Raw genomic sequence first — 10,839 nt, 5'->3', positions numbered from 1 at the left:
TATTTTTCTGCATGTATTTACGGCTTTTTATATGTTTTTTTTTGGTTTTTTAACTTTTCGCTTTTCCACCAGTCTTTGTTAAATGGCTTCCGAAAAGGGAAAAACATGCACCGGATTCGGTCTTTTCGTCCTGTTTTTTCATGAAAAAAAGGTTCGTCAAAACCTATCAACATGGGATCTAGTTTTGAAGATATCGGCACAGGGTATCCAATGGTGAAAACGGTTCGAGATTTGGACGCACGGTTAAGAGATAAAATGTTTTGAATAAACGGATCTATTAAAAAAGGGAAAACTTCCAGGTTGCACCAAGTGGCACACATGCAGCCCACCACTTGTCACAACCTAGGAAGGTGGGACTGATCTTTGGAAAGAGTACTCCTCAATTACTGATTGCAGTCAATATCGCCATGTTCCGGACTAATTTGAAGGTGGATCCAACTGGGTTGGAAAGTGCACGAAATAAAATTTCCAACAAAAAATAAATCACCCAATTTGGAGTCCGGATGCAAAAGTTCTTGGCGTTTTGAGTCAGGTATGTCTGTGTAGTCTGAATGTGAGTCCAGAACATGAGAGACTTGGACTCTATCTCCTCTTGGCCTAAAAGTGATGTAGAGAACTTCTTAAATAGCACCTAATCATCTCGTTTTTCTTTATCTTCACACATGGTTTGTACAAGTGTCCATTACACCTGCAATTAGACATGACACAAAAATTGGTGAAGTATTTTTGTCCTGAATAACATAAATAAATTTTTGAATTGTTTGTATTAGAGATCACCTCAGAAATATGCATGTATGCAATATTTTTGGTCGTATCCAAGGTAGTCATGTCCTCATCAGGACCCTTTGTAGGTGGATTCCTCCATGGACCCGTGCAACCATTACCCTCCGCCGGTTGAAGTCTCCATCAACGTGGACGTACGATAGCACCACCTATTGGGACCACGCAAAAACCATCATGTCTTCATTGCATTTGATCTTCGATCAATACCCTCATTTACATTCTTGCACTTGTATGTTGTCATTTATCCGCTGCCTATACTCTAGATATGCATGTGTAGATTGTATTAGTGGTCATTTAACTTGTGCTCAAATCTGTCTAAATTCTAAGAAAATTTAAAACTATAACTTTTCCTTGTTAAGTGTCCATTTAGCCCCCCTCTTTACCTACCTTCTCGATCCCTCACATATGAAAAGTTTCAAACTTCACTCAGTTTCAATCAATATCATAATAAATCAATCATTATTACTTAATTTATAGCACACTCGAAAATTTGGAATTTTGGGATGTTACAATGGGTTTAATCAAAACGTGGTCTAACCTAAAATCCACGACTTACAAGGGTATATAAAGACCCCTAGGCATCCTTCCTAGTGTCGGGGTCGAAATCAACCATATCTCTAACTTTCCTAACTTAAACGACTCTATCTGAAAAACTAGTGGAAACAACTGATGTATTGTTTTGACGAATGCAACTCAGTCACCGTGAACCAGGGGCTGTAGATATACAGTTTGAAAAGCACATGAGTCAAGCTTTCCAAATTGTATGTACATGCCTTATTTGAAGCACAGACACATATTCTGTAGGTATATCAATTTCAGGCCTCCTGATAGTCAATTCGAGTCTTGTTGGGGATATAGCTATTAGATATGACCCGCCGAGGAGGGGCCGGGTCATCCCTATGGCGGTTCATCTCAATGAAGCCCAAGAGTATGTTATTATGGCGGTTCATAGACAGGCTTGTTAGAGGGCCCAAACCCAAAGGCTGCTTAAGGCCCACAAGTATACACCGCCATGTATACGTAAACTTGTATTGTAAGGCATGTAAGATAAGTCAATGAGCCGGACACGTTGTATGAGCCGGCCGGGACTCTGTAGGCCGCAGGGTGTCAACCAGTGTATATAAGGGGACGACCCGGCAGCAGCTTAGGTCAAGAAACAACAGATTGAGAGCCAGGCAAAGCGTATTCGCTCCCTGGTCATCGACACCCTAGCAATACCACCTCAACTGGAGTAGGCCTTTACCTTCACCGCAAGGGGCCGAACCAATATAAACTCCTCGTGTCCTTTGTCCCGTTTTAACCCCTTTAAGCTAACCTCATCGCAATGGTTCCACAATTAAGTCCTTCCATGAGGACAACTGCCGTGACACTTCCACGACAGTTGGCGCCCACTGTTGGCCCAGCACAAGGTGGTTTTGAGTTCTTAAAGGGCAGCTTTGAAGGGATCAAGGGATACGTCGTGGGCCGGATGACCAAGAGTCATCGTGGCAAGCTCTACATCGACGACGCAGGCTGGGGCCCCGAGGCCGGCTCAATTGAGTACGGGTACCGGGTCCCCTTCGGCGAAATCCACGTCTTCATCGGCAAGATGGGTCACGGAGACGGCTCAGCATGCGCGACCCGCCCAGGTTAAACCCGCCGTGAAGCATGCCTTTGTTGGATGTATCCATGGGGCAGAATTGGAAGGCTCTGTATCTGGCGCTGAGACGGCCATCTACTCTGATGGTGAGTCATCCACAGGCGAAACCGACTCAATGTATCCGTTGCAAGACAGACGACTTGGGGGCTATTCCGATGGCGACAGTATTCCGGACCCCTTTGAGCCGCCGAACAGAGTGGCGATTTTCATGGCTGGCACCCAGCCGATTCTTGGTTCAACAGCCGCCACGGCCATGACCTCCAGCGCGGCGGCGGTGACAGCGGCTGGTGTTGGCGGGTCAGTTCGCCCACCGGCTCAGGTTCTAACAGATCTGTTAGACGATCTGGCGACTCTAATGGGAGTGGAAGTAACCGCAGACAACCAGGAACAGCATGAAGTGGATGTGGCTAAACTGCGTGATGAGATAGCACAGGCTAAGGCGGAATTGGCAGCGGAAAACACTAGGATGGCTGCAAAGCGGTCCGTCTTAAACGCCCAGGCACAGCGGAGTCAAGCAGATTCGTACCGGGTCATGGTGGATCAGAACGCTTCAAACGAAGTCTTGAGGAGAAAGCGCCAGAGTCATCTGCCCCCGGTTTATGAGGCAAGGGACCTTTTCAGCACACCCGGAGCGGGGGCCAGTAACCCACCAGTGATAAACCCGACGGTTGAGACACCAGGGGGTGGAGCATCAGGACAGCCGCGCATAGCAGGTTCTCCGCATATTAATAATACCCCGCCTCAGCACGTAGTGATGCCGACGGGTCATTACGCTACCCCTCTAGATAACATGATTGCTGCAGCTACGCGATTGGCGGCTCTGCCAGTCGAGGGTGAAACTCCCGCGACGGTTGAAACCCGGAGGGCTAGGGAGCTTCTTCAGATGACCCGGCGCGCCGGCTTGACTAGATTGATGCGACCCCTCGTCCAAGCCGGAGCTACAGTAGGCACATTGACTCGCTAGCAGTCTCGAGTACCGAAAGGCGTTGTAACCAACGTCATGGTCATGACCCGGCGCGCCGGGAGGCCGAGATGGCAGCTCAACTGGCGGCTCATCAGCATGCGCTGGCTTACCCGACGACTTTAGTTGAAGCGGGTGTAACGTCTAGAGCTTTTGGTGTGCCGTGTCTAACGGCGGCTATACGGAACGAGCGCTTGCCAAAGGACTTCAAAGGCCCTCGCAAGGTGCCCAATTACACAGAGGATCAGCCCCTTGAGGCCTGGGTTGAGAGTTATGAGATGGCTATGGAGATGTTGGACGTTAGTGAGGCTGCGTACGCCAAGTACTTCACCATGATGCTGGAAGGGACGGCTCGTACGTGGTTGAAGGGGCTGCCGGCCTATTCCATCGGGTCATGGGCGGAGTTGAAGGCCCGGTTCATCCAGAATTTCAAAGATACATGCAAGCAGCCCATGTCGATTGTGGACTTGGTTTCTTGTGTTCAAGTCGAGGGCGAGTCAACAACCAGCTGGGTACGCTGGGTCTCGACTATCATACATTCTTCAGATAACATAAACGTCGGTTCAGCGATTCTGATGTTAGAGAAAAATTGTCGTTTCACTCCACTCAAGCAAAAGCTTGGACGGCTCAAGCGTCATTGTGATGACATGGTACCCTAATGGCGGCTCTTGTTAAGTACGCCGACTCTGATGGTACCAAGGACCCCGACTCTGAAGATGAAAGATCGGGAAAGGGAAAGAAGAGTAGCGGCATGAAGGGACAATAGTACAACCCTGCCAATCAGGGCGGCAACGGTAAGCGTAAGGCTGATGATTTTGTGGCTAACACCGGGGCACGCAATTATGGCCCGCATCGTAAGGGGCCGCCGTCTCAAGGGCCCAGGTTTGAGCTTGATGCAGTGTTAAATCAGCCATGTCCGAAGCACGGAACGGATCAGAAGCCGGCTACCCATGCGTGGAGAGATGCAGCATAATGAGAAGCTTTCGGGAGTCCATCCGCAACCCCGACCCAAATGGCGGTTCAGGGTTTGGTTCTCATGGTCCGGGTCACCGAGGCGGCGGTTCAAGTTCCAGGTTTCAAGGCCACGATAACCAAGGTGGTTACCATAAACAGAGTAATCAGGGGAATCAACAGCAGCAGCAGTCTGGTTATCAGAGCAACCCAAAGCTGTTGAATAGTGGACAGTACCACGTCTTCACCACTAGTTTGTGTAAGAGGGATCAGAAGCTTCGTAAGTGGGCAGTCAATGCTATTGAGCCGGTAGTGCCACGTTATTTGCGGTGGTCGGAGCAGCCTATAGTGTTGAGTCGTGAGGATCACCCGCCTCGGGTTGATAATCTCGGTCAGCTGGCTCTTGTGGTGGCGCCTCAGGTTGGGGGCTATAAGTTCACTAAGGTGCTCATGGATGGAGGTAGCAGCATTAACATCTTGTATTATGAGACCTTCCGTCGCATGGGACTGACAGATAAGAACCTTAAGCCGTCAAACACTGTCTTCCATGGTGTGGTGCCGGGTAAGTCAGCCTATCTGGTGGGTAAAATATCTTTGGAAGTTGCCTTTGGAGATGAGCATGATTCCAGGTCTGAAAACTTAACCTTCGAAGTGGTCAAGATCAAGAGCCCTTACCATGCTCTGTTTGGGCGGCTGGCTTATGCTATGTTCATGGTGAGGCCTTGCTATGTTTACTTGCAGCTTAAGATGCCGGGTTACAAGGGCACCATCACGGTGCATGGGAGTCGCAAGGTGGCCCTGGAGTGTGAAGAAGGAGATGCGGCTTATGCTGAATCAGTTTGTTCAGTGGAGGAGTTGAAATTTTACAAGGATAATGTTGACCCGGTAGACATGACGTCCTTGAAAAAGCCAACAACGGAGCATTATCCGTCGCTCAAGTCTAAGTCGGCGGACAACACCAAAATGGTTGACTTCGTCCCTGGCGATTCATCAAAGCAGTTCAGTATCAGTGCTAACCTAGATCCGAAATAGGATAGTGCGCTCATCGAGTTCATCCATGAGAACCGGGACATCTTTGCATGGAAGCCTTCAGACATGCCGGGTGTACCGAGGGAACTCGCTGAGCACACTCTTAATATTGATCCGAAATTTAAGCTGGTCAAGCAATTTCTTCTCCGATTTAATGAGGAGAGGCGGAAAGTACTGGCGCTTAAGAAGAATGGCACTTGGCGCATGTGTGTGGATTACACGGACTTAAATAAGGCACATGTGTGTGGAAAGTACTGGCGCTTAAGTACATGCCGGGTGTACCGAGTTGGCTAACCTAGTACTGGCGCTTAAGAAGAATGGCACTTGGCGCGTGTGTGTGGATTACACGGACTTAAATAAGGCTTGTACGGCTGATCCATTTGCTCTCCCACGTATTGATCAAATCATTGTTGCTACGGCGGGTTGCGAGCATTTGAATTTTTTGGATGCTCATTCTGGGTATCATCAGATCAAGATGGCAGCTAAGGACGAGGAGAAGACAACTTTCATTGCTCCGTTTGGAGCCTTCTGCTATGTGTCTATGCCTTTTGGGCTCAAGAGTGCCCAGGCGACTTATCAGCGGTGTGTGCAGAATTGCCTTCACAATCAGATTGGGCGCAATGTTCATGCTTATGTAGATGACATTGTGGTGAAGTCAAGAGAGAAAGAGACCCTGATTGATGACTTGAAGGAGACGTTTGACAATCTCTGGGTCTACAAGATGATGCTTAACCTGCCTAAGTGTGTCTTTGGTGTGCCAGCAGGGAAGCTCTTGGGCTTCCTGGTTTCTAAAAGAGGCATTGAAGCTAACCCGGAGAAGATCAAAGCCATTACTTCATTGGCTAAGCCGGCGTGTATTAATGATGTTCAGTGCCTGGCGGGTTGTATTGCGGCTCTGAGCCGGTTCATAAGCCGGCTGGGTGAGAAGGATATTCCTCTTTATCAGATGATGAAGAAGACATATCACTTTGTTTGGAGTGATGCTGCTAATCAGGCGTTTGAGGATCTGAAGAAACAGTTGGCTGAGCCGCCCGTGCTGGCTGCCCCTATTGATAAGGAGCCTCTGTTGTTATATGTGGCTGCTATTAGCCGGGCTGTCAGTGTAGCTATTGTGGTGGAAAGGAAAGAGGCAGGCAAGGAGTACCCAGTTCAGCGGCCAGTTTATTATATGAGTGAGGTGCTTATTGAGTCTAAGCAGAGATATCCACGCTGGCAGAAGTTGGTGTATGGGGTTTTCATGGCAAGCCGGAAGCTTAAGCAATACTTTTAGGGTCATCCCATCACTGTGGTTAGTTCTCCTCCTTTAGGAGACATCATCCAAAACAGGGAAGCCACAGGCCGGGTTGCTAAATGGGCCATTGAGCTTGGACCTCACGGTTTAAAGTATGTGCCACGTACGGCTTGTGGATTTCATCAATGATTGGACAGAGTTACAGGCACCTGAGGAAAAGTCGGATAACACATATTGGACTATTCAATTTGATGGATCCAAACAGTTGGAGGGCTCGGGGGTTGGAGTTGTCTTGACTTCAGCACGAGGTGACAAATTTGCTTATGTTCTCCAGCTAATGTTCCCCTGTACTAACAATGCAGCTGAGTATGAGGCTTTTCTCCATGGTCTTCGGATGGCTAAGGAGATGAACTTAAGCTGGGTGAGATGCCTTGGCGATTCAGATCTGGTGGCTCAGCAAGTTTCTGGTACTTGGGATTCTAAAGATCCGCTCATGGCAGCTTATCGTCGAGAGGTTGATGCTATTGTGGGTCATTTCAAGGGTTATCAAGTCGAGCATATTGATCGCAGGAAGAACGAGGCGGCTGATACTTTAAGCCGGCTAGGATCTCAGCGTAAGCCGGTGGCACCTAACACATTCCTGGACATCTTGCTTAACCCTTCTGTCAAATTGCCTACAGAGGAAGATCTTGCTGTCCCTGATCCAGAAGCGCAGTTAGTGGCAATTCTTCACGATATCCCCGATTGGACAGTTCCGTATTTGGCTTACCTGACCTGGCGTGAGTTTCCGGAGGATGAAATCTTGGCCAGACAGATAACCCGGCGGTCTAAGTCAATGACAATTGTCAATGGGGAGTTGCACCATTGTAGCGTCTCAGGGGCGTTTCAGCGTTTGCGTCTCTCCTGAAGAAGGCCGTGAGATCCTACGAGAAATTCATGAAGGAGATTATGGTCATCATGCCGGCTCTAAATCTCTTGTAGCCAAGGCTTTTCGTCATGGATTCTATTGGTTGACGGCCCATGCTGATGCTGAGGATTTAGTAAACAGATGTGACGGCTGTCAGAAATTTTCATGACGAGCTCATGTGCCGGCTCAAGAATTGAGGATGATTCCAATTACTTGGCCGTTTGCAACTTGGGGGCTTGATATGGTTGGGCCTTTCAAGAGATCCAAGGATAATAAGACCCACCTTTTGGTGGCGGTTGACAAGTTCACCAAGTGGGTTGAAGCAGAGCCAGTCAGTAAGTGTGATGCAGCAACGGTGGTTCAATTCATTAAGAAGGTGATCTTCCCTTTTGGCTTTCCACACAGCATTATAACAGATAATGGCACTAATCTTTCTAAAGGGGCCATGAGAGACTTCAGTCAACGAGAGCATATCCGGCTTGACGTTTCATCTGTGGCTCACCCTCAGTCCAATGGTCAAGCAAAACGAGCAAATCAAGAAATTTTGTGAGGTATTAAGCCCCGGCTTATGGTCCCTTTGCAAAGGTCGCCGGGTTGTTGGGTGGAGGAGTTGCCTTCAGTGTTATGGAGCATCAACACGACCCCTAACAAATCTACGGGTTACACCCCCTACTTCATGGTTTATGGAGCAGAGGCGGTTCTCCCTAGTGACATCTGTCACGATTCACCATGGGTGGCGGCTTACGTGGAAGCTGACAATGAAAAGGGACGTCAAGATGCACTTGACCTGTTGGATGAGGAGCGTGATCACGCGGCGGCTCGTTCGGCGATTTATCAGCAATACCTACGTTGATACCACATCCGCCGGGTCAAAACCAGAACCTTTCAGGAAGGCGACTTAGTGCTCCGGCTCTTCCAGCAACAAACAGACATGCATAAGCTCTCGCCGCCCTGGGAAGGACCTTTTGTGGTCAGCAAGAATCTGCATAATAGGTCATACTATCTTATCGATGTTCGAGAACACAAGGATTCACGTAAGTCGGAGGAGGAGACCCATCGGCCGGGGAATATTGCTCATCTTCGGGCCTACTATACTTGTGCCACCGGCTCTCATGATATACATAGTTCAATGATGTATATATTATAAACAGTATAATAAAGTCGACATCCTTGATAATTCAGGGCCTCTATCGTTTCACTTCCTCGAAGCTGAGTCTTTATCATCATCTTACATATTCATTTAAGCAGCTTTATGCCTAACTTCAGGGACCAAAGAGGGTTAGATGCATGGCACAACTCAAACTTAGGTCCCTGACGAGTGCGGCTTACTTATATGATCACTTGGGGGCTTCCTGCTCATCGAGCATAGCTGTCAGTACCCTCTTGGTCGGTGCAATGCCAAAACATATGTGATCACTTGGGGGCTTCCTCCTCATCGATCATAGATGTCAGTACCCTCTTGATTGGCGCAATGCCAAAATTTATATGGTCACTTGGGGGCTTCCTGCTCATCGAGCATAGCTATCAGTACCCTCTTGATTGGCTCAACGCCATGCTTGTCAGTATGTCACTTGGGGGCTTCCTGTTCAAACATAGGCGTATTCGACCAAAGAGAACATAGTGTTACTACCCTCTTGACCAGGTTTGTCCAAACATAGGCGTATTCGACCAACGAGGACATAACCTTTCCGGGTCATCCTACCTGTAGCCAGCTGCTTCAAGTCCATCGGGTAATCCCAATTGACCCGTCAAACTCTTAAACGATCAATCTTACGGCGTATTCGACCAAGATCTAAGCTTGCTAAGGTTCAAACGGCGGCTTGTCATGCGAGAGCACGGTTTATAGATAGTCAAGATAGATCCAGGCTTCATAAGCCGCCTTCCTTGAAACTTGGATAAATCGGCCCATTATGTATGTTGTTTCTCTGGCCCCGCGTACTCCTGATAAGTCTTTTAGCAAGACCAAACTTTATCTAGGGTTCAAATGTCGATTGGGCACACTGTGAGTCAGGCTCACGGAATGCACGAATAATCCAGTGGCTCTGGTTGAAGAAGACACTTTGGCTTGGCAGCCTACAAAATCCTCAAATTTCTTTTGATTTTTCATTTACATTCGAAGTTTCTTCTTTGACTTCTGGTTTTTTACAAGTCGGGCCCCGCTGCCCTACTTATGGCTCATAATTGAAGAATCTTCCAGGTCTCTATCACCCGCCAGGACGGCAGACTCTAAATCGCCAGAGTATCATACACTTATGATTATAATTACAGCTCTAACTGTACGAAGCCGATAAGCCGGCACTCCAAGCATATATTACAGGTATGATATCTTATTTAACAAGTATCTGAATGACCCTGGTTATGGACTATTCGTACCCAGCCGCTTCAATCGGGCATTATGACCCGCCCGGCGGTAAGCCGCCAGGGCACTTGTATTTTCTTTGTATGCAGGACAATCGTTCAGATCTGCATAAATCAAAGGCTATCATACCCATAATGGTTTTTAAACTGGCGGGTTGGCAGTATTGAGTAAGAGCAGAAATGTGCACGATGGCACGACAGATTTATGTCTTACTACCCTATTACATGGCTTCATGAGCCGAAGGAGATCAAGTGTTTTCAAAATATCAAGTATCTAAACGGCCCGGCGGTTCAATCTTCCTGGCCTTGCTGATTGGAGGCTTCTGCATCATCCCTTGCCGATTCTTCGTCCTCTTCCGCCGTCTGAAAAGTTGGTGATGACCAATCGATGCCAGATAAAGCTTCAAATTTAGCCTCGTCATCTATAAGCTTAGACGGATCAACTTCAGGGGCAAAGGTGTGCTTATGAATTGGTGGAATTAAGCCCATCACTTTATAAGCCGGAGTTGGCATCTTCTGATTCTCCTTGTCATTAGTCGGATGATACTTGGAAAGATCCGAGTCATTGGCAATCAGGGTAGCTATTGGACGAATTTCTTTTACGCAAGCCGAGAAGTCCTTTTCAGCAAAAGGTGTACCATCTTCTTTTAAGCTTGGGTAGCCAGTAGCTATATCAGACGGGTCAAGCTCTGGTACCCATGCCTTGGCCCGGCTTAAAGCCGTCACAGCACCGGCTCTTGCATAAGATCTTTTCATCTCATCAAATCTGGCAGGCAGTATAGACAGTTTCTTCAACACATCTATCAACATAGTAGGCGCTTGATTTGTTGGAGAGATTGCAGCCAATGCACGTTGAGCTCCGGTGTACAGCTGTTCGACAAGCGTGTAAATAGCTTTGAGCTTCACAAGCATATCTCGGTTGAGGTTGTTGCTCCTGGGACCTGGATACATCACAGATTGGTTAAATGGCGGGTCATATG

The sequence above is a fragment of the Triticum aestivum genome, chromosome 7D (assembly GCF_018294505.1).
Source record: "Triticum aestivum cultivar Chinese Spring chromosome 7D, IWGSC CS RefSeq v2.1, whole genome shotgun sequence".
Classification (NCBI taxonomy): domain Eukaryota; kingdom Viridiplantae; phylum Streptophyta; class Magnoliopsida; order Poales; family Poaceae; genus Triticum; species Triticum aestivum.
This window is presented reverse-complemented; position numbering follows the sequence as displayed.